Source organism: Lutra lutra, chromosome 3 (genome assembly GCF_902655055.1).
Source record: "Lutra lutra chromosome 3, mLutLut1.2, whole genome shotgun sequence".
Lineage (NCBI taxonomy): Eukaryota > Metazoa > Chordata > Mammalia > Carnivora > Mustelidae > Lutra > Lutra lutra.
This window is the reverse complement of record NC_062280.1, coordinates 78,326,021-78,350,577: the sequence shown is the minus strand read 5'-3', so window position 1 is coordinate 78,350,577 and position 24,557 is coordinate 78,326,021.

Here is a 24,557-nt window from a genome sequence, read left to right as displayed (position 1 = left end):
AATGAATCCACAGAGGGAAGCTTATGTTTGGCAAGCCATGGGTCAATATGTTTATCAATTAATTTGGAGTGAAAAAAAAAGCCAGGCTTATTTACATTTGTAGATGACATAACACCCGGAGGGAAAGATGGCATGAAGAATGATAAAACTAGTATTCCCAAAGCTTTCCAAGAGCAGGGAAGAGACTGACGTGGGTAAGGTGCTGCTGAACATGGAGTTTTGTTTTTAGAAAGATTTCTTTGCCTCTAAGAAATAGAGAATGAGTGGGGCCTCAACTGATTACAGTTAAGGGCTTCAGGTGATCACAATTCCAACACGACCCAGCAGAGTCACCTGTTTAGGGACTAGGCTCTTGGTGGTGTCAGAGCATTCCTAACAGCAGGCAGTAGTTTAAGGAATGCTCCCTAACCATAGGTTGACAGACTTTTCTGGAATATGCTGCCTGATTGTGAGCTCTCTGTTTCAAGAGTTCCACTGAAGAAGGTAATTGAGATTAAAAGTAGTCTTATGAAATCGCTTTTCTAGAACAATTGTATTTGAAACTGGAATGCCTGGTAAGTAACTAAGAGAGGACAAAGAGGCTGCCATTGAATTCCTAACACACTGGAAAAAGAACTGAAATTTATCTAAGTAGCTCCTGAGAGCAGACATAGGGTCAATAGTGGACATTTATGTAGTGAGGGCAGATTATAGCTCAATAAAGAAAAGAAAATTCTTAAACTCTTTGCCCAGCAATAAACATGTGAGTGAGCTTTCATCACTATATGGATTCAAGTCTAAGCTAAATGTCTATTTCTGAGATGGGTCATAGAAGGAGGCCTGCATTGTGTAACAGGAGAGACTGACCATCTTGCTGACCCTCAGATGCTTTTAATCCATAAAAGAGATCTTCTTTCTACTGAAAAATTTGCTCTGCTATGTGTACTTTAAATTACAAAAAAAAGTAATTATGACTTCTAATGACATAAATGACTCAAATCCACATTTTAAAAACTAATTCACATTGGGAGTAGCAAATGTAAATGGATTCTTTTTTTTTTCCCAACCACATACTTTAGACCTTAAAAATCATTCTAAAGTCCTCTAGGGAATATGTGGGTGGATTTTACAGAGTCTCTGACCCTTTTGGAATTCTATTTATAGTTGTATTTGTGCTTTTTGGGGGAAAAAGGCTCATAGTTTTCAGCAGAATCTCAGAGGGGTCTCTGACCCACAAATAATTGTGAATATGAATCCTGATCTAATCTCTTTAGCTTAAAGATGAAGGAGCAATATCAGTGCGCAAACGACTTGCTTAAATTCACACAGCACTCATTGGCTGAGCTGGGACATAAACCTTGGTCCCTAATTCCTATTGGGGGCTCTTCACCTGGGTCACCAGGACCCAATCTTGCCTTGTCATTGACCTTTTCCCAATTTAAAACCTGAAGGAAAATCAAGCACTAACAACATAAGTGCCTTTTTTATTATTACATTCCTTGCAAGAATTTACATAGCTGATAGATTCAGATGTAATTTGCCAGTCTTTTGTTATTGCTACTGTTTTTAATGGAATTTGGAATCAGAAAGATACAGAATTTAATCTCACCCAGGAACATTCCCAGAATAGAACCAAGTTACAAATAATGTTCAGATGGTCAGAAAGCAGCAGCCTTTCTCTTTGCCATGCTCAAACCTGAGATAGGATTCTGGGAGACACAGAAAACATATCATGGTCTGGTCTGGGAGATGAGACCTAGTAGTCATCAAGCAATAGGAGTTAAACACCATAAAGTAATAAAGTCCCTGCTGTGTGTTAGGCACAGGAGAGACACAACTATAGACCAAATGGGGATGAGGGTCAAGGGGCGATGATGTATATATAAATGAAGTTAATTCTGTGAATATGTGTTACAGACCAGTACTACAAAAAATACATTTGGAGAGTTCTGGTATGGGAAAAAGGAACTCCAACTTGGGAGATACTAATTTGGAGAGCTATTTATTAAGCAATATACTAGACAGAGTAAAGGAAACAGAAAGTCTGAGTTCTATATAAGAGAACCATTTGCAAAATACAGTTAACAGCCATTCATTTTCTGAAGGCCTTCTACATACAAAAGAGTGATTTCAGTTGCCCCATAAAGGTTATGTTCTAGGGGCACAACAACTGGGTTGCTCAGTTGTTAAGCATCTGCCTTTGGCTTAGGTCATGATCCCAGGGTCCTGGAATTGAGCCCCACATTGGGCTCCTTGCTTCGCGGGAAGCCTGCTTCTCCCTCTCCCACTCCCCCTGACCACTTGTGTTCCCTCTCTTGCTGTGTTTCTCTCTGTCAAATATATAAATAAAATCTTTTTTTTTTTTAAAGATTATGTTCTAATGGTTCCTGGTATTTTGACCCTTCAAATTTTATCAAAATAATCATGCTAGATATACTTGAGGGATATAATGTATCCTACAACATGGTACAGCAGGGCCTGGGTGGCTCAGTCAGTTAAGCATCTGCCTTCAGCTTAGGTCCGGGGATTGAGCCCCACATCAGGCTCCTTGCTCAGTTGCGAACCTGCTTCTCCCTCTCCCTTTCCCTGTCACTCTGCCTACTTGTGCTCTAGCTCTCCCTCTCAAATAAATAAAATCTTAAAAAAAAAAAAAAAGAAAACATGATACAGCAGGCCCATCATCTCTCAGACAGAAAATCTGCTTTCCATTTCCCAAAATGCTTTCATATGTATTTGTTTAACATTCTTGTCATTCATTTATAATGCCTATCTATGCATTAATATACTTAGGGTCACAGAGATCAAGAGATACATCAATTTCATTCGGAATGAAAGCTAAACACATTATCATGACCTGAACTCACCTTAAATCTATTTTCTACTTTATCTGAAGTAAATTACATATAAGCAGTACAGTTAATCTCTGTTCTAATATGGTGACTGGTCAGGTAACGTACACTACAAATCAACACGTGGTCATTTCATTTAATACCCTATTATTCAGGAAAGCATTTTTCTGGAGAGAATTAAATGTGTGATATGCATTTCTCTTCATCATACACAGAAATAGGGGCATCATGTTTATGTGATATTAATAACTATTTGTGAATATTATATATCTTATGTATATTTTTACTATGATACATTTCACCAAAGCTCTTGCCCAAGAGTAAACCTTAGGTAAAAGATTTAGCAATAAATACAAAGGAGAAGATAGGGTAGGAGGAGCACTTACATACTGTCTGTTAGAAGTGTGAATTCAAATATCTCTGGAGAGTAGTTTAGTCTTACTTAAAATGTAAAGTGCCCACATCTTTGTCAGTAAGTATGAGGTAGGAGCCAGAATTTTGCAAGAATCCTACTACTCAGCCTAGGATGAGAATCACTTTGAGGAACTGAGTACCTCTTTTGCCCTCTATAGTCAAGTACCCTTCCAATACTCCTTTTTGCTTCTAAGCTAATGCATTCCCTATGAACTCAGAAATAGAGTTAAATTTCTAAGCCTCCATATAATGGAGCTAAATGTGTTGAGCAGTTTCACTTTAGAAAGGGACAGAACAGCTCCCGAGCTAGCAAGACTTGACTGCCATTGATTGAACACAATAGCATGTCTAAAATAAAGAATGCATCAATCAGCAGGAGTCAGTGGTTAGCCTTGAAAGCACTAAAAATAAAATAACGAAAGGGGAGTTGCATTTACAGCCACAGAAGCTAATGCTGTCTGTGTTTTTTAAGCATGCCCATAGGAGGGTGTCGTGTCGTGTGCTGGCATTTTAGAAGGCTCTGTCTTCCAGGCAGGGTAGTTTTCTACTGAAGCAATGATCTCTATAGGCTACCATAGCCTGATGTCAATATACGCCCAATGACATAGCCAAATCATCCAGCTTTGATTCCAATCTCACTGAGAAACCTCTGACAACAACAGAGCTTCTTCACAGGGAGAAATGACCCCGACTAGATGTAAAGAAGGTAGGAGTGAGTCGTGGAGCTATCTAGAAGACCGTTCCAGGCAAATGGAACAAGAATTGTAAACACTTTGTCTGAAGCATGTCTGCCATGATCACAGGACAGCAATGAGCCTAGAGTGTCAGCAATGGGGCAATAGTGGGAGGTAAGCTCAGATAGCAGAACTCGGGCTGGGCGCAGGAGGAGCCTGACACTATACGATCTCAGAGGACGTTATAAGCATTTTAGCTGTTATTCTGGGAAGTTACTGACAGATATTTTTGGTGTTTTTGTTTGTTTGTTTGAGTAGAGGAGCAACATGATCTGATTTTCAAAGCATTTTTAAAGACTCACTCCAGAGTCCACGATGTAAAAGCTTTGACATCACCACTCTATTTTAACAAGGAAAACGCTGAACAAGCTTAAAAAAAATAAACTCTTCTTAGATCCATTAGAGAAGCAAGGTCACAGAGCAAACCACTGCCAAAATATGGAAATACAGAAAGGTGGATATAGAGGAACACAACTTGCTGGAGCAGAAACCCATGTGGAAACTAGTGCCAGGGTAGGAAAACCTGAACTAATATTAACTGATGAATGCCTGAAGGCTCAGTGTGAATAAGATGGACAGATTAAAAACTCCGGGGGCAGGAGAGTAACTGTTTAGGGCCCTCACAGTCTCGTGTATTTTATCTCCTGGAGCTCTACTAGGTTCTCACAGTAAAAATCTGAGAAAAAGCTCATGCTTTTCAAAAGGAAGGGGGATAGTGGCCATTTTCAAAAACAGAGCATTCTATTCTTCTTAACAAGGTCAGCTCTCAGGAGGCTTTTACCAGAGCCTAACCTCCTGGGATTATATCAAAGACTAACCTACCTGGGGGGAGAGAACTACCAAATTCCATCCCATTTAGCCATCCTATCTCACTTAAGTGGGGAGGAGGAGGACCAAGAAGCACTGGTGAGGTTTACGGTCCACAAGCACAGGCTCGCTAAAAGGGTGAACCTTTTCATAGACCATAGAACACTTCTTCCCCAACCCTTACCACCATGTTACTAAAGATCTGAAGGGGTTCCTGGGTGGGCTCAGTGGGTTAAAGCCTCTGCCTTCAGCTCAGGTCATGAGCCCCGGGTCCTGGGATCAAGCCCCGAATTGGGCTCTCTGCTCAGTGGGAAGCCTGTTTCCATCTCTCTCTTTGCCTGCCTCTCTGCCTACTTGTGCTCTCTCTGTCAAAAAAAAAAAAAAAAAAAAAAAAAAAAATCTGTTTACCACAGTTCCTTTTACCCAGAGCATCATGTTCACCTTTCCACAAAAATTACAAGGAACCTATAGGCAAAAAACACAGTTTGAAAAGACTAAACTACCATCAGAACCAGAGTCAGATGTAACAGGAATGTTGGAATTACCACACCAGGAATTGTGTTTTAAGCTATAATTAATATGCAAATGAATTTCATGGAAAAAATAGATAACCCGTAAGAACAGATGGATAATATAAGGAGAGAAGTGGAGATTCTAATGAAGAATAAAAAAGAAATACTGGAGATCAAAAACATTGTAACAGAAATGAAGAATATCTTTGACAGGCTCATTAGCAGATTGGATATGGATGAGGAAAGAATCTCTGAGCTTGAAGATATAACAAGAGAAAATTCCAAAACTGAAAAAGCAAAGAGGAAAATAGGAAAGAGAATATGCAAGAACTGTGGGACATCTACAAAAGATGTAACTTACAGGTAATGGGAATACTAGAATGAGAAAAAAGAGAAAGAAATAGAGGCAATATTTGAAGCCATAATTACTTGAGAATTTCTCTCTAATTAGTGTTAGGCACTAAACCATAGATCCAGGAAACTCAGAGAATTCCAAGCAGGATAAATATCCAAAATACTATGCTTCTGTATATAATATTCAAGCTACAGAAAATCAAAGAAAAAGAAAAAAAATACTGAAAAAAGCCAGAGTGGGGGAAAAAATCTTGCCTAGAGAGGAATAAAGATAGCAATCACATCCAACTTCTCAGGAACTATGCAAGAGAAGAATGAAGAGTAATATTTAAAATGCTGACAGAAAAAAACCCCAGCAACCTACAATCCTATACACCGTGAAATTATCTTTCAAAGAGAAGGAGAAATAAAGACTTTCTCAGACAAATAAAAATTGAGTGAATTTGTTGCCAGGAGGCCTGCCTTGCAAGAAATATCAAAATTCTTTAGACAGAAGGAAAATAACATAGATCAGCAACATGAAACTATATAACAAAAGGAAGATCATCAATGAAAGTGTAAATGAAGATAAAATAAAAATCTTAACTTCAAAAAAAAAAAAACCACAAACCTTAACTTCTCTTATTTTTAGTTGATCTAACCGCTGATGTTCCAAAGTAAGAATAGCAATAATATATTCATTTATGTATGCTTATGTATACATGTTTTATATATATGTTTATGCATGCTTATACATAAGTGAAATAAATGACAGTGATCATATAAGGTACACAAGAGAATAAGACTATTGCATTATTATTATAAGGTACTCACACTATCTGTGAAGTGGTATAGTATTATTTGAAAGTAGACTTGGATTAGTTGTGAATGTATATTGCAAATTCTAGGGCAACCACTAACATTTTTTTAAAAAGTATAACCAATAAGCTAAGAAAGAAGAGAAAATATAATGATACAAAATGCTCCATAAAAACTACAAAAGGCAAAGGCAGAGTGGAAGACAAAAACAGAGACAAATAACATGGGCAACAAATAGAAAGTGTGGTATTTATTAATATTAATATAAGATTGTCTATAAGAAATTTCTTTAAATAGGGGCACCTGGGTGGATAGGTTGGTTAAGCTACTGCCTTTGGCTCAGGTCATGATCTCAAGAGTGCTGGGTTGAGACCTCCATCAAGCTCCCTGCTCGGCCAAGCATCTGCTTCTCCCTCTGCCTCTCTCTACCTCCCCTGCTCATGCTTACTCTTGTTCTTCCTCTCTCTCAAATAAAATAAATAAAATCTTTTAAAAAAATAAATTTCTTTAAATATATGAATATGTACAGATTAAAATTATAACTGAGTGGAGAAAATATATTTTGTTGACATTAATCAAAGAAAGCAGGAGTAGTCATATTACTTTTTCACCAGCTACACCCCAAGACTTGATCTTAACTGCCCACCTGTTTGTACTCACTCACAATTTGTCCCACATTTTTCTTTAAACTCTTTTCCAGCTTATCTCTAAACTCAAGCAAATGGAAAGCAAAATTGCCCCTTGAGAGAGAGTGCCTACCCAGACCACCCAGATGAGTTTGAGCATATCCCCAACTTGGGCCTGCACAGATGGAACATGGAGTGACCTCGAGAATGACCAGCAATTACACTTATCTCATTGTAATACTAAAATCTCTGCCCAAGTAGTAAAGCCTCATTTACATTACATATAATGTATGTATAGGCATATTTCCATAAGGCACCACCTTATGCCTGCCTCTACATATGATGACAAGGCTACCCTTTTTAAATACTTATCCTAACCCTAAATAAAAGGAATTCATCCACCCTTGTTCAGGGAATCACAGCTTTGGAAGTTACTCCCTGTGATCTCCTTATTTGCTGCAAAAATAAAGTTGACTTTGTACATCAACTCCACCTGGTTTATCTGTAACTCACCAAAGAGGGAACTCATGTTGGCTTGATTATGCTTTCAGACTGAATAGACTTCAAAGCAAGGAAAATTATCAGAAATAAAGGAGGGCATTATACCTAACGAAACTACAACTGAGATAAAACCCAATTCTCTATTCCTAATGCCTGAACCTAGACAAGGAAACCAACTGACGAAAAGCTTACAGCCTTGAAGACCACTTTCACATAAAACTTTAAACCACATCTCTTAAGTAAGCTTTAACATTTCCTGAAAAACTTACTTTATTTTCCTGTTTAAACCATTAAATTTTGGGGGGATGCCTGGGTGGCTCAGTTGGTTAAGTGGCTGCCTTCGGCTCAGGTCATGATCCCAGCATCCTGGGATCGAGTCCCACATAGGGCTTCTCGCTCGGCAGGGAGCCTGCTTCTCCCTCTGCCTCTGCCTGTACTCACTCTCTCTCTCTCTGACAAATAAATAAATAAAATCTTTAAAAAAAAATCATTAAATTTTTTCACTCCTGGAACAATGCCTGAACAGCATAGATGCTCAACTCATTTTAAGTGAAAAAATAACTGACTTCAACCTCACTTTCATTAAAAGTATTTCCCATTCAAAGTGTACGTAATTTTCAACCTAGTCATTTTTTTTTTCGGATGAATGAAATTCTGCCCCACTAATTTAAGTCACATCTTCTATGGCAGAAAAAGTAGTGTTCTTGGTCTGAAGTTAGTTTGTTCTTCTCAGTCTCCTATAGTTTTTTAGATTACCATTCTAGACTTGGCAATTACAATTCAAGAAAATGCATAGTAAATCTTAAAGATGGAAACAAGAAATGGTACTTGCCCCAGTTTATAATGTTGCTCTGATCCCTAAACACAGTTAATTAATCCCATTGAGTATATATATATCTTTTACAACAAATGGATTTAAGTATTGTGGTCTCCCCAGTGTTTCTTTTATTACTTAAAATTTTCTTTTATTGGAAAGTGCTCATCCTGATGAGTTGCTAGTTAACATCCAGTCTCAAATTCTGCTCATTTCTCTCCATATCCTGAGGCTGTTTTCCTCCACTTTGTCTGTGGAGGTCCTCAGCTCAGTTTGCTTCTCATTATACAGCTTGCTGCCGCCAGGAAGCTTCTGAATGACGACATTGTTCTGCCCTTTCATCCTCTGCCCGACCCAAGGAAATGAAGTTCACACTCTGAGCCTTGCAACTGTTTTGCTCTGACCCTGCTTTTCTGTTCATTTACCATTGTTCTTGCAGGCATTCTTGTTCACAGGCAGCTTAACTCTCTGACCATCCCTTTAAATAACAGCAATTCATTGTATTGCCATGGGGCTCACTGACCTACTTTCTTCTTTGATGTGCTGCTCTACGGTTGGTCTGTTCCACTTGTCTCCCATATGTAAAATCACAGTATCTCTTCTTTTTACATATCTTTAGCAAACTCTTTATGTTTTTATTTTATTTTACTTTTTTTTCAGTGTTCCAAAATTCATTGTTTATGCACCACACCCAGTGCTCCATGCAATATGTGCCCTTCATAATACCCACCACCAGGCAAACTCTCTTTAGATGAGCTGACACCATTTTATTTCTTTCTTCTTAAATTTTGATTTTATTAAGAATACTTGATGCAAATGAGCAAATGTATATTCATTCTATAGGCAGTAGCAATTTTATATAGTCTACATAAGGAAGAAAAAAATTAATAAATTTTTTTGCTTAAAATTGTAACTTTGTTATTTCTATCTTGTGATATTCAAATGTAATAACTAGGAAAAAGAAGTATTCACTTACCCAATTTCTTAGTTTCTCAACACTTACTGAAAAAAGTTTCTTTTCATTACCAAAATTGGAACCCCTTCAACCCACTCAAGACATTATAAGTCAATTGCTCTAAGATCATGGCTTTTGAATTTTCAAATTCTTCTCTTAAAAAAGTAAACAATCTTAGTTTCAGTGTATACACATTGCATTCAATTTATAAAAATTTGTTATCTTTGTGTTAAAAAACTTCTAAAATTATTAATAAAAATTAAAGTTTTTCAAAACCCATGTTGAATTTAATTAAACCCACAGTCTGAGAGGAAGAATTCTCTTGAAGTACGTTTAAGATTATCCCAGCCCAAAATGATGTAAAATCATTTCAATTTGTTCCCCAAATTTACTGCACATCTACTAACTTTTCTGAGTTCCTTATTTTTATTTCTTCTTCAAATAATAGAAACTACTCTGAGGAAAAAATGCATAGATAACTGATAAGGTAATCACCAGATTTCTAGAAATAACATGAAATTATTGAGAATAAACAGCACTTTTATTTTTGGTTTGATACATTGACTAGAAATAAGTTTCTCATTTATTAACACAAGACAGCAGCATCTCTCACACAAAATGCCAGATGATCATTTGGCTAAATCTAAACCTTATGCAAAATTGGCCATGAATTAAACTTTCAATATTTCTCCAAATGAGTTCATATAAATACTCACAGATATATTTATGGACTAATTTATTGACAACTTTTAAAAAAGTATATCTCATTAAACTTCACACATATTTGACTACTGGATCATTCTATCTGGATTATGTCATGAATTTTTCTTTTTTATAAATATAATTATGAATAATTTAATTGCATCATATCATAAGTTTCGTTGTGTCAAATGAAAATATTGACAATCTATCCTTTTGCAATTGTTTTAGCATTACTTCATTTGCTAATACAGGGAACCTCAGAAAAAGAGACCGGTCTGGCCCCCCTCTCAGCCAGAGGGTTTATTAAGAAAAACATAAACCAATGGACACAGAAGAATAGCCTGTACTCCTGGTTTACTTCCCTTCTGGTCCCCTCCCCATATAACTATTAGCTCAGAGAACTGCCCTCCCTTAAGTAGCTATTGTGCTGTAAGAAAGAGCATTTTCTCAATCACAGAAGTACAAGGGTTGAAAGAACTTTAAAAGGTAGTCTTGAATTTAAGTAGCAGCCCAACTTCTCCCTAACACAGACACACACCATCACTACCACCATCACCATCATCATATTAAGATGTGAAAACCAAGACCTGTTTTCTGAAGTCTCACAGCAAGTAGAACTTAATCTAAAACACAGATTGTGAGACTTTCATTCCATCTTCTCTATATCATACTGCACCAGACACAGAGAGTGCCTGGGAATTCCAAGCAGAGTTCCCTTTCCTACCTTCTCTTACTATCTAACTCTGATCTGGTTGCCTGATGTCCACTAAGAGGTAAATCACTAAGAGGTAAAATGTTCCATGGTGCGTGGAAGCTGGGCCCTTTAGATACTCTAATGAATGTTCAGTGATATTGAAACGGACTGTTACTGTAATAATTTAGGCACATTATATTCTACTTTCATCAACTGACCTAAAAAATACCACTTGTAGCACTGATTCTATGAATTTTTAGATCCAAATTTCTTAAAAGTCAATTTTCAGGACACAGTCCCTTTTTATAATTGGAAGCTGCATGTTGTGAAAATTTGCCAATAGTACTATCAGAATATAAATAGAAGTACGCAGAAATAAGAATTACAATTTTCTAAGTTTCTAAGGAAGACTTGTTTATTTCTCAACAAATAATATTATCTCCCTGGTATTCCTGATTCGTTCTTATATAATGAGTATCTATTGATTAGTCTTTTCAGCCATGCTCTCTACCCTCCCCTGTTTACAGGGAATGACTCCTTTTCACTTACTTTCCTTCAGGAACCACTCCAAACATGCGGAACCATCAGCACTGCCTGGTTCTTATGTTACTTTGCCCCCTGGCCATTGTGCCAAGATGAGGGGTACTTGATCCTGCTGGGCAAATCATAATCCCTCTCCCATGATTTTGCCATCTGAAACCAAGTCATTACACAAGAGTTTTGAAATTATAGGTGGTGTTAGATGTTAAACTTGTTTGCTTTTGATGACCATACTTCCTCAATGAGAAGAGGGCTCATCTGCAGCGAACTTTGAGGATGATGAGGTTGACAGGCAAAGTGAAGGACATGGAAGACATGGCAGCCTTTGATTATCTATTTCCTGAGGCTCAGCTGCTTCCTCTCCCTTCCTAATAGTTTATTTTCCCTTAATGTAAAGTAACTGAGTAATCTTTGAATAAATTTCCCTTTTGCCTGAACTAATTAGATTTGGGTTTTGACATGTAAAACCCAAAGTGACCTGAATAGTCTATTCTCCCTATCTTATATCTTCCCTGAAACCTTCTTTTGGCATGGAAGACAGGAAAGAGAAATGGAAGGCAACGGGGTATTTCTTTTTTGTTCTTTCTTTCTTCCCTCTACTTCCAGCTTTGAATGTAATATATAATGAGCTGAGAACCAGACAAAAATGGGAAATATTCCATTACATCTCAGGATTGTTCAGATTAAATCTAAACCTTAGACTCATTACTAGAACTAAAGTAATAGAGAAAATTTAGGAGATTTTTTACAAAATCAATAATTGTCTCCTTATGGGCAAGGCAACTTTTGAAGGATGGATATCATAGACTTGCAGGTCAGAGGTCAAAGTCATCACAACTTATTTTATGCTTTCTTTGGTTCCTGAGGCAATAATTTTATTACCACAAAACCCAGAACATTTTTGGTCAGCTCTAATTGTGTGGATTTGTAAATAACCAGATGACAGAATTTGAGTGGTTCTAAAATGTTTTGTCCAAAATTATCACAATTTAGGCTTTAAAATGCTTAAAATTTGTCAGTTTTCTCAGATTAAACATCTCTCCAGTAAATTGTGAAGACATATGAGATATTGATAAACATGATATCACAGCACATTAAAAGCAATCTCCTGAAGACTCTAGAAAAACATAGCAAATAAAAAGTTTTAAATACCCGAGTTAGCTCTGGAGCTTCCTCCTAATCATTATTTCAATTTTGTAAGGACTTATTTAACCAGAGCCTTCCATTAAGGTTAAACAACAACCTTGTTGTTTAACCCTTAAACTGTCCCTGCTCCCCTTCCCCCAGGGGACTGACTTAAAAACAAGTCCCAGAAACCAGCCCCAGGTAACAAAGCCCAGATGCAAGGGTGGGTCAGGCCAGGTGGAGACATCTAATCAGTGGGGGGTTGCATACTGTCTTCCTAGCTACCAAAGAGTATGGGCCCTGCCCTTTGGGAGACTTTTGGGTGCCAATTCTAACCAAGATGCGATAGGCTAGGTCAAATGATTATTATAGGGTAAACTGTAATTCAATTGGTCACCTAGCATCACTGTGCAGCTTTCTCTGTGTGTTACAACCTCATTGGCCACCTGTGCGTGGCCAGGCCCGACCACATGGCCTTTGCCCTTAAAAGCTAGTCTGTGAAACACAGAAGGGTCGCCCTCTCTGTAAGAGGCGTGGCCCTGGCCCGTCAGTTTGATTCTTGATGCTTGGCGCAAAATAAAGCTTTGCTTGACCTTCACTTTATATCAGTCTTGCTCCTTTAGTCACGGACCCATTTGAGGGTGGGGGACAACAACAAATTTGGCTTTGAAATACATGGAAATAGGATCTACAATTTTTGATGCCATACTTTTGCTGTTGTTCATCTATGTTTTCCCACTCACCTAGTTTACCCTTACATTTTGATCTTAGCCAAGTCTAGGCAGAATTAAGGTTCAGCTAATACATGGCTTACTTCAACCTCCTGGTGGAACATTTAATTTGTCTTGGGGTAGAAGATTATTTTGGAAATTTCCTTTTCTTTCCTTTCTTTGCACCTTCATCCTATACTATCAATGTTTATGATTAGCACTAGCTAACCTAAAATGGACCTCTGCTCTGCTTTTCCCATTATTTTCTCGATTCTAATTCTATCATCCTTTTTATTAATAGTAATAACATACATAGCACTTTTCAATTTTTCAGGACAATAAACATATTTTTCTACTCTTAACATAATGCTGAAATGTGGGAAAGACTGCTGCTATTATTCTCATTTCATAGTTGGAGAAATTATGTCTGCCAATAATTAAATGAGTTGCCCAAGATCCCTTAGCAAGACAATATCAGAGCTAGCATCAGAACTCAAAATTTCTAAATTTTAATCTAGTTCTTTTTCTACCAGGTCATCCACTTTCTCATTCCTTTTGGGTCAAGATCTCATTATTTGAGTTACAAGCTCTTCCTAATTGAGTCTCTTCCTCCATGCCTTTGAGGCATAATATGATGAACATTTTAGCTTTTCCTGGAGAATTTGTATTCTTTTCTCATACCTCTGAAAAAAGGTTCAAATAATGGCAGTAGGTGAGATGATATAGGAAATTAGGACTCTGTACTGCCCCTTTACATCATAATATGTAGATAGGTCTCTGTTCTCTGCCTATTTGCAGGGTTGATGCTAGTAAGGGATAGAGCAGATATTTTTCTAGGACAGTACTACTTCCAAATATTCTTAAGTACTTTTCCCATAAATTATGGAAATGTCCTAGGAATTCCAACATCTCCTGAACTACATCCTGTACCAACAATATTGCAAAACTGCAAATGACCTCAGTCCTGATTATTTTCCTAGAAAATATCATCACTAAAAGAATGCAGAGAGACAGATTACATCTGTTGAAGAGTCGATTACTAGAATCAAATTTTTCATGTTTTTTTTTCCTACAAAGTTATTTTAGGAAGCTTATTATGATCTCCCAATTACTTTTAGATATTTGTTCTTAGTTAATACTCTGTACACAAATAACTGTATATTCCTGTGTGTTGGGACAGAACAACATGTACCTTTTTGTTACATAATAAATATCATCATAAGAAACCACATCCATCATATTTGAAGAAAATCCAAAGTTAATGAGCATTTTTTTCTATTTCCATTAGTCAAGAAGTCTACAAATTAAGAACAGATTGTGTTCCAAAATGTGTTCATAGATGTTTGGAACTCAGTCTATACATCTGTCCTTATTAAGGACAGATGTAAAATGTGGGGAATTTTGTTTTATTTTTCTAGATTGCTGACACACAAATCCTCCAGAGGAAAAGACCTACATTTGCTGTTTTGATAAATTCATTAATCATGGAGGCTGGGGCTTTGGGGCCTGGGCTATCAGTTGGTATCTCGGATTCAGAGAAAAATGTAGGGTTATCATGCATGTGAAAGGAAAGGGAAGCTTTCGCTTTTAGAAGAGAAGGGACAGAATCAGGACCTGGGAAACATCTGAGGTAAGGGAAGGGGAGAGGATGCTATCTGTTGATCACATGAAAGGCAGAGATACCTGAGAGGAGAGCAATATCTCATAAGAATTTTGAGAGTTTATGTTGGAATATTTTATATTAAACCCTCTCCTCATTTTATCTCACAAAATTGTCAGTAAATTCTACACTGCTGCTTATACCTGTGTGTAATACATATACTTGAAGGATCAGGGGGAAAAAAAAAAATGGAAAGACATAGTGTGGGTTTCATGACAGTTATTCAGGGAATGCTTCAATGCCTATTCAACCCATAAAGATCCAGAAATGCAAAACCAGCAGATCCATTTTAAGCCAAATCAAGACTGGCCTTGTTTCTGTAACCAGATATATTTCAAGTTATGATGGGAGGTTCCAGAAACAATTTTCTCAAATCCCGTTATTTCCCAAAGATGGAGTGAAGGGTTGAATGGCACTCTTAGTCCCATAGTAAACTAATCTTTTATTTTCATGCCAATTCACTCAAAATTGTTTGGGGAGTGGTCGGGAGGAAAGTATCCTCATTGTTTGGCTTTATGTATGAGTGATCCCTATCCTGTGTATTTCCTGTGATGTACTGCAAAACACATCAGAATAGAGAATGGGATACGTGTGAGTGTACATGTACAGGAGTAAATACGTGTTAATTTTATCTATCCCTTAGGGACAGTTGTTTAATATTTCAAGTACACTAATCAGGACTAACCCTCCAAGGAGAGCTAGTTAGCATTTGAAGGACCCTAATGTTAAAGCCACTTCACAGGAGCCCCATTTTTAATTCCAATCAATATAAGAAAGTTTATTAGTCTATAATGTGCTAGGAATAATTTTTCTTCAGGGAAATGAGTGTTAGTCAAGATATTTCTACTGGCTAGATACACTGAATGGGCACACTTGTATTTGCATGAGTACGGTTTGAGTATCCAGTAAGTCTATTTTTCAGAGTAGAATCTAGGGAGTCCAATCTGTTCTGTGTGCAGTCTTTGTCACATGGTTCTGCCTGGCAATTTAAATTAATCCTGCCACTAGGAAACTGTCCGCCTTGCCTTGAGTAAGCCATTCATGTAAGCTGCTTGTTGAACTTAAAAGGGCGGAAAACTGAAATTCACTGAGATTTCATAACAACTTGTATGGTTCTGAGGGAAGGAGCTGCTTGTTAATGCATGTTTGCACATGTGGCAAAATTAGCAGTCAGCCATATTGATTATCTGAAGGAAAGAAATCGCAGTAAAGGAAACTGAAAATGTAAAGGCACAGAGACTGGAGGGAGCTTGACATATTTAAGAAAAAGGAAGCAGGCCAGTGAAAACAGAAAATAGGAGTGTATTTAAAGCCAAGTGGAGATTGTGAATGGAAGTCAGAGGATGGGATGGGAGACTCCAGCTCATGTAGGCCGTGACTAGCTATGAGGAGGAGTTTCACCTACTTCTAAAAATTCTAGAAAATCCTACTGGGACACAAATTACTTGTTAGTTGAATACTATCAATATTATGGACTGCAGACACATTTGCCCAAAGAGGACAGGCAGGATGAAGAAGCTTTACTATGAAAAATAGTAGCTCAAGTTCAAGAATAAATAGTGACTGACAATAGACATTAAGTGTTGAGGATATCGCAGTGAATGGGTAAGACTTTGGCAAATGAAGATCACATGCTTTATCTTGTGAGCCCAAGTCCTGGAGGGTGGTGGTGAGGGGACAGCCTCAGATCAGATCCAGGTAATTGCTGTCATGCAGAGATGAGTCAAGCATTGCCACCTCCTCCTGCTTTCCATGACAAGCCATACATCTGAAACTGTGAGTTAAATCTAGTGTTTAAATGATGCCAATTTACTAAAAGAAAATAAACTATATATCAGATGAACAAATGATGAACTTAAATAGGGCTTATGAGCCATTTAAATAGGGTTTATGAGTTACTCCACAAATAACATCTGATCACTACATCTGATACTGAACGTTAAACTTTCAGTATATATGAAATCTCTCATTACCTTACCTTTCTTGTAAGTTGCAGCTTAATTATTCCTACTTCACAGGTAAAAAAGAAAAAATAAAACCCTTCTTTTTAAAAAGATTTTATTTGACACAGAGAGAGATAGATCACAGTGGGAAAGGGAGAAGCAGACTCGCTGATGAGCAGGGAGCCCGACATGGGGCTCCATTCCAGGACCCTGGGATCATGACCTGAGCTGAAGGCAGACACTTAACCGTCTCAGCCACCCAGGCATCCCAAAAATAGAATCTTTCAAGCTAATCCCAAAATTTTTTAAAACTGTACAATCCAATATCTATTTATTTCAACGAGTATTTATTGAGTGCCTACCAACTACTAGGTGCTTGAAATATATGAATGAAAAAAAGATAAGTATCTCTGCCCCTGTGAACTTTATAGCCCTGGGAAGACACTTCCATTTAAAGGATAAGTGGGAATAGTAGGAAATGAAAAATTCACAAAAGAGATGAGGGTGGAGTGGTGGAGAAGACAGTGATAAACGTAACAAATACATGAATTATGTAGAAAGTAGCCAAAGCTGCAGAGAAAAGACAAATAGAGCAGGGTAGGGGGGACTGGGAGTGCCGGTGGTCTTGGGAGGATTCCCACGCACACTCTCAACTCCAATCTGCTCAGGGATCTGCCTCTGCCTTCTGTTTAGAACTTCATTCTCTCCTCTCTACTGCCTTCTTCCACTCAGTTTGTAAAATGTACTCAACTATCTTCTATTCAAAAGTAAGCAAACAAGCACAAACCTCCTTTAACCATCCGTATTCCTCTTGCTTGTATCTATCTTATCCTGAAAGAAAGGAGCTGTCTACACAGCTGAGCCCACTTTCTTACCTCTTGTGCTCTCAACCACCTATTCGGATATGATTTCCATTACAATCTCTTCACCAAAATTGTTTGTAGGGACCTTTGATTGACCTGGTGCTCCTCAAGCTTTAACCTAATTTCACCATTCCACAGCCTCTGCCACTCTTTCTTGAGGGTTCAACTTCTCTTGCCTTCTTGAGAGGTCATTCTTGAGGTCTTCTTGAGAAGAGAGGTCATTCTTGAGAGGTCATTCTACTGGTAGTTCTGTGTGGTACTTAATTAGTCCTTAATTAGTCCTCCTCAGTCATCTTTGTGTTCTATTTTTCTGCTTTTTCTAACTTCTTCTTAAATGTCAGTATTCTCCCAATGTAGTTTCTTACTTCTTTAAAGTAAAAAAAAAAAAAAAAAAAAAAAAAAAGGCCTCTACCAACAAAGGCACCATGAACGCAAAATATCCAAAACCATATATTCTTTTATTCTTTTTTTTTAAAGATTTTATTTATTTATTTATTTGACAGAGACACACACACACACACACACACACACACACACAGTGAGAGAGGGAACACAAGCAGGGGGAGTGGGAGAGGGAGAAGCAGGCTTCCCGCAGAGCAGGGAGCCCGATGCGGGGTTTGATCCCAGGACCCTGAGATCATGACCTGAGCTGAAGGCAGACGCCCAACGACTGAGCCACCCAGGTGCCCCTCTTTTATTCTCTTTTAATATGGATCTTGGTTAACTGCTTTCAGTGTTTGTCTCTGGGAAAGAAAGGCAAAACTTCTGAATAATTTGATCTGCCCTGGGAAATAGGTTACCTATTTTTATTTTCAAATTTTAAAGTTTTTATTTTTTAAATAATGGTTTATGTTCCTATGTAACTATGAAGACTGTGTATGTTTGAATAGAGAACTTGGGCGTTAAAAATTTAGTTTGGGGCTTTACATGTTATGGGAAACTTAAATGTTACCATGTGAAAACACCTGACTTTCAAAACCTGGCATATTACCTAAATTTATTCTTAAAGAAATTAAGATTATATTGCCATTCCTGGGAGACTGCATTCGGAATGTTTTTTATCTATTCATCCTACACTGTCTTTTCAAATAAGATTCAGTGTAATTATTAAGCACAGAATTTAAAGAAACTGAGCTTGTTTAGTCATCGGAGCTTAGAGCAGAAAGAAATTTTCATCTGGTTTTCATCTGTTATAAACACCAAATGTCACTCAATTTACTACTTGTTTAGGGTTGAAAAAACATCCTTCACTCATCAACACCTCGCAGCCTTATTTTAAGAAAAGTATATTCAACTACATAGCTTCATCTCTCTCTCTTTCTCCGTCTCTCTTTCTCTTTCTCTCTCTCTCTCTCTCTCTCTCTCTCTCTCTCACACACACACACACACACACACACACACACACACTTACAGTTCAAGAGAATTGTTTAAAAGTAATTTGACATAATATCAGGTGACAAAATCAATTTTGGCTTAGGTTTTCAACTGCTACCTAATCAGAATTAGTATTTATCTTTATACAAAGTATTTTTTGGGTAGGTTTGTTAAGTCTTGAGAGACAAAAATGTCCAAGTGGAATATATATACTATACATGTACGCTAAAGCAAAATAAATCCATTTCTTCTTGAAAGACTCTTTATACTTAAAATTATTTGCTTTTGGTCAGATGTTCAGATGAAAATCAAATTCAAGTGTATAATTTATATATATGTGAGTATTAAGGGAGACTATACTATAAGCATGTAAAAATGGAATAGATTTAAATAAATATAAATTGTTTTAAAATATCTGTGCTATTGGAAGATAATGCTGGACACAGATTTAAACTAAGGAAACTTATTTACCTAGACAATGAAATTATTCAATCTAATTTTCAGAGATTGATATGTACTATTATTCATTTTGTTAGTAAGATAGTATATATAGCTAAGAATAATACCAAATCAATTAGCAATATAGTGATGATTACTGTGGATAAAGGAAACTGCCAACTGGTTATCTATCATGTTGCTCTGTGAGTATTTTTGTATACTTTAAATAATTCCTAATGCTGTGTTAATGAAAATGAGATAATCTATAGAAATATCTCTATCTGCTTGTATTTATAAAAAGGCAAAAAAATTGTGCCCATTTTTAAACTGGATTATTTGTTTTTGCACCTTCGGTGTTACATATTCTTTATATATTTTGGATACTAACTCTTTATCAGATATATTATTTGCAAATATCTTCTCCTATTCCATAGGTTGCCCTTTAGTTCTGTTGACTGTTTCCTTCACTGTGCAGAAGGTTTTTATTTTGATGAAGTCCCAACAGTTTATTTTTGCTTGTTTCTTTTGCCTTAGGTGACTTATCTAGTAAGAAGTTGCTACAGCCAGTGTCAAAGAGGTTACTGCCAGTGTTCTCCTCCAGGATTTTGATGGTTTCCTGTCTCACATTTAGGTCTTTAATCTACTTGGAATTTATTTTTGGTTATGGCGTAAGAAAGTGGTCCAGTTTCATTCCTTTGCATGAATAGACATTTTTCCAAAGAAGACATACAGATGGCTAACAGACACATGAAAAGATGCTCAACATCACCAATCATTAGGGAAATACAAATCAAAACTATAATGACCTATTCACCTCACACCAGTCAGAATGGCTAAAATTAACCACACAGGAAACAATAGGTGTTTGTGAGGATGCAGAGAAAGGGGAACCCTCTTGCACTGTTGGTGGGAAGGCAAACAGGTGAGGCCACTCTGGAAAACAGTAGAGAGGTTCCTCAAAAAGTTAAAAATAGAACTACTCTACAATCCAGCAATTGCAATACTAGGGGTTTACCCAAAGAAAACAAAAGTACTGATTTGAAGGGACACATGCAGCCAGGTGTTTACAGCAACATTACCAACAATAGCCAAATTTATGTAAAGACCCTAAATGTCCATCAACTGACGAATGGATAATGTACACACACACACACACACACACACGCGCGCGCGCGCGCGCGCAATTGACTGTTAGTTATAAAAAAAAAAAAAAGGAAATCTTGCAATTTGCAATGATGTGGATGGAGCTAGAGAGTATTATGTTAAGCAAAATAAGTCAGCCAGAGAAAGACAAACACTATATGATTTCACTTAAATGTGGAACTTAAGAAACAAAACAGATGAACATGGCGGGGGAAAGAGAGAGGCAAACCCTAAAATAGACTCTTAAGTACAGGGAACAACCTGAGGGCTGCTGAAGGGGAGGTGGGTGAGGGATGGCTAAATGGGTGATGGGTGTTAAGGAGGTCACTGGTTGTGATAAGCACTGGGTGTTGTATGTAAGTGATAAATCATTAAATTCTATATCTGAAACTAATATTGCACTGTATGTTAACGGAATTAAAAAAAAAACTTGAAAAAAAAAAAGAAACAAAATGAGTGAACATGGGGGGAATATAAGAATGAGAGGCAAGCCAAAAAACAGACTCTTAACTATAGAGGACAAACTATGGTTACCAAAGGGAGGTGGGCAGGGGGATGGATGGGTTAAATGGGTGATGGGGATTAAGGAGGGCACTTGTGATGAACATTGGGTGTTGTATGTAAGTGATGAATCACTAAATTCTATACCTGAAACTAACATTACACTTCATGTTAACTAACTTGAATTTCAATAAAAACTTAAAAAATAAAAAGGTAAAAAAGTTAATTGTGGAACAAAATATACAATCCATGAACAATTATAACTATTGAGGAAATGCATAAAAATTTTATCTCAAAACTAGTAAATTTTAAATTTTCCTGGAAAAGGACTAGATTTCCAGCTTGGAAATATGCACATTTAGCAAATATTCGTTCTTATGCTTGGAATAATTTGAGACACCAAAAGACCTGAGGTAGTTGGGCCAGTTAAAACCACAAGTGAGAATTAATCTCTTCCTCTTACTACACTTTCCAAGCTCCTGCTGCGTGGGAGGGCTCTTTAAGGATTTGGCTTTTATGTACCCAGAATTTACTACTGATAGTCCTTTTCATGGCAGTATTTAGTTGTTCTTGGGTTGAGATAATCTAAACAGCTGGAATCTATTTCAGAATGGTCTGGTTCTCACAGGATATGCCTTTGCAAAAAAGCCTCCTGTTCAGAGCTGGATTTTTACTGTAATCACAGAATTTAGTTTACAAAACCAAGCCATAAACGGTGTTCCTGCACAGAGCCAGTTTGACCTGGTTGCCTAAATAGAAGAAACCCCAACTATTTATTCATTCTTTTCTCCACTATTTGAGATTATCTTAATTATACACACACACACACACACACACACACACACACACACACACATATCATGTCATATCATATCATATCATATCAAAAAGTTGTAGTGTAGAGGTCTAGTTCCTATTGGGGCTTTGTTAAGATAGTGTAAATGAATTTAAATAAGAAATGTTTTGTGCACCAAGTAACAATTCTGATTCATTTACATCAAACATGTTTACAGTGTGCTCTCTACTGGAAACCATATGAGCGAAATTGCTCATCTTAGTTTTGACTACACTGAAACAAACATGTAGAGCTAAGGAAAGAAACACATTACTAAGGAGCAGGACTAAAGGAATAGTCAATGTAGTTGAAATATCCATAAAGCTTTTCAGGGTAAGAGGAATTGAGTGATAAGAAAACTGACAAAACCTCAGTCAGCCCTGCCAGATGTCAGTCTCTGTGTCGTCATGGGAAATTATGCACACATCTTCCTTAAAGGCTCAGTCTGTGTCACCATCACCTTACTACTCACCATGAACGCTGATGACCATGCAGATGGATAAACACCACTTATGGGACAGTTATGGATGAACACCAACAACCCTCCTCCAAACTTTATCCAGCTGTGGTTTCCAATTTAGTGACAGCTTAGAAGTCTCTTGAAATGTAATTGTGGACTAGAAAATTTCTACAACAAGAGTCCCCAAAACATGTGGAAACTATGTTTTTAACTAGTCTAAAGCATGGCGATTAGAATTCACTGATAGTAAAGTCCCTGAATAGGAAATGGAGAGTTGTTACTCTCTCCTTATTGTTTATCCCAGGAAACCATAGAGAGAAAATGTTCAAGGCAGTTGCCTGAGACAAAGAGAGAGAGAGCTATCTGTAAAGCTTTGAATCTTCCATGCAATAGTCTGTCTACAATTAGAGAAGGTATGTAGGTTTTAAAATTTTCAAAATAAAAGTGAGGGAGAAAACCATCACAAAAGTTAAAAACAGCTACTAAGAACTACTGGAAAAAAAAATTTATTACTCAGAATATAGCCAAGGAGAGATCTCTCCACTCGCAGAGGACGGGGACAGCATCTGGACTAGGTCATATTCATAGCATCATTTGCAGGAGCAGGTGATTACCATCACTCCATTTCTTAGCCTATAGTTATGCCCTATGGGAACTCATTAAGAACTTACTATCTTTGTGTAGCTTATAAGGCTTTATAAGCATTACTAATTTGAAGCAACAAAGAAAAATATATGCTATCATAAACTATGGACTTGTGACCAAAGGTCCTGTCATGATTAATTAATCCACTTCTCATTCTCATTCATTCATTCATTCATTCATTCATTCAACAAATATTCTTGTAGTATACTAAGTGCTAAACTGTGTGTTAGGCTCTGGGAATCCAGCAGTGACCCACACAGATAAGATCACAGCTTATAATCATTCATTGTCCATCAGTTCATTCAACGGATTATTTCTGGAGTATCTACCCTATGGCAGGCATTCTTCTGTATACTGGAATATGGAAATGAACAAAGAAGAAAAAAAATTTCCTGACCTTGCAGAGCTTATTTTTTTGTGGAAAATTTCCAATAATAAGCACCAAACATGATAAATAAATAAATGAAAAAAATATGCTAGAAAGAGAAAAGTATCATGGCAAAATATAAAGCAGGGGAAGGGATCTCAGAAGTTAAGTTTGACTGGTTGCAATTTTAAACATGGTAGTCCATGTAAGTTTCATTGAGAAAGTGACACATTTGAGAAAAGACTCAAAGGATCTAGGAAGCTGGCCACATAGGTACCTAGACAAAGAAAATACTGGGGCAAAGAGAATAGACAATGCAAAGGCCCTGAGGAGAGTGGATGACTGGCATTTTCAAGGAAGAAAAAAGATGGAACTGTGCTTCAAGCAGGAGTTAGTGAGAAAGTCGTAGGTGAAGAGGTCAGAGAGGTAACAGGGATCCAGATCCTGGGCTTTGTGGGTCTTATGAGAAATCTAAAGTATTACTCTTGTTGATGTTGTTAGAATAGACTCTAGTGTACAAAGTTAAAAATAGAACCATTAAAAGGTAATTGCCATAATCCAGGTGAAGACTATTGATAGCTTAAATGAAAGTAAAATATCTTCTGAGAGGAGAGACAACGGGATTTCTTAACAGACTGGATGTGAAATATAAGAGTAAAAAGAAGTCAAGGAAGACTAAAGTTTATGCTCTGAGCAATTGGGAGAATGGAAATGTCATTAACTGGGAGGAAGAAGATTGCAAGAGAAGCAAGTTTTGTTTTTGGTTTTGGGAGTGTTTTTCCCACTTAGGGAGGGAGTTTCTAGAGGTCAGGAGATCACGGTTTCTGTTAGGGGCATATTAAGTTTGAGGTGTCTGTTGCATATCCAACAGAATATCTCTTATGCTTCCAAGGTGGTGTGAAATGTGAACATGGAATTTGAAGGATATAAATTTTGGAATCGATTGTTCATAAAGGTACTTGGAGCCGCTAGGCTGGATGGCATTACCAAGGAGGTAAATATGAGTACAGCTGAGGACCCAAACTAATTGCTGGGTCATTCCACCATTGAGAGGTCTGAGAGAGGAGGATCAAAACAAAACAAAACAAAACAAAACCGAGAAAGCATAACCAGAGAGGTGGGAAGAAAAACTGGGAGGTGTGGAGCCTGGAAGTCACTAAGAGAAATTACATCACGGAGGAGAAAGTAATCACGTGTCAAATCCTGCCAAGTTA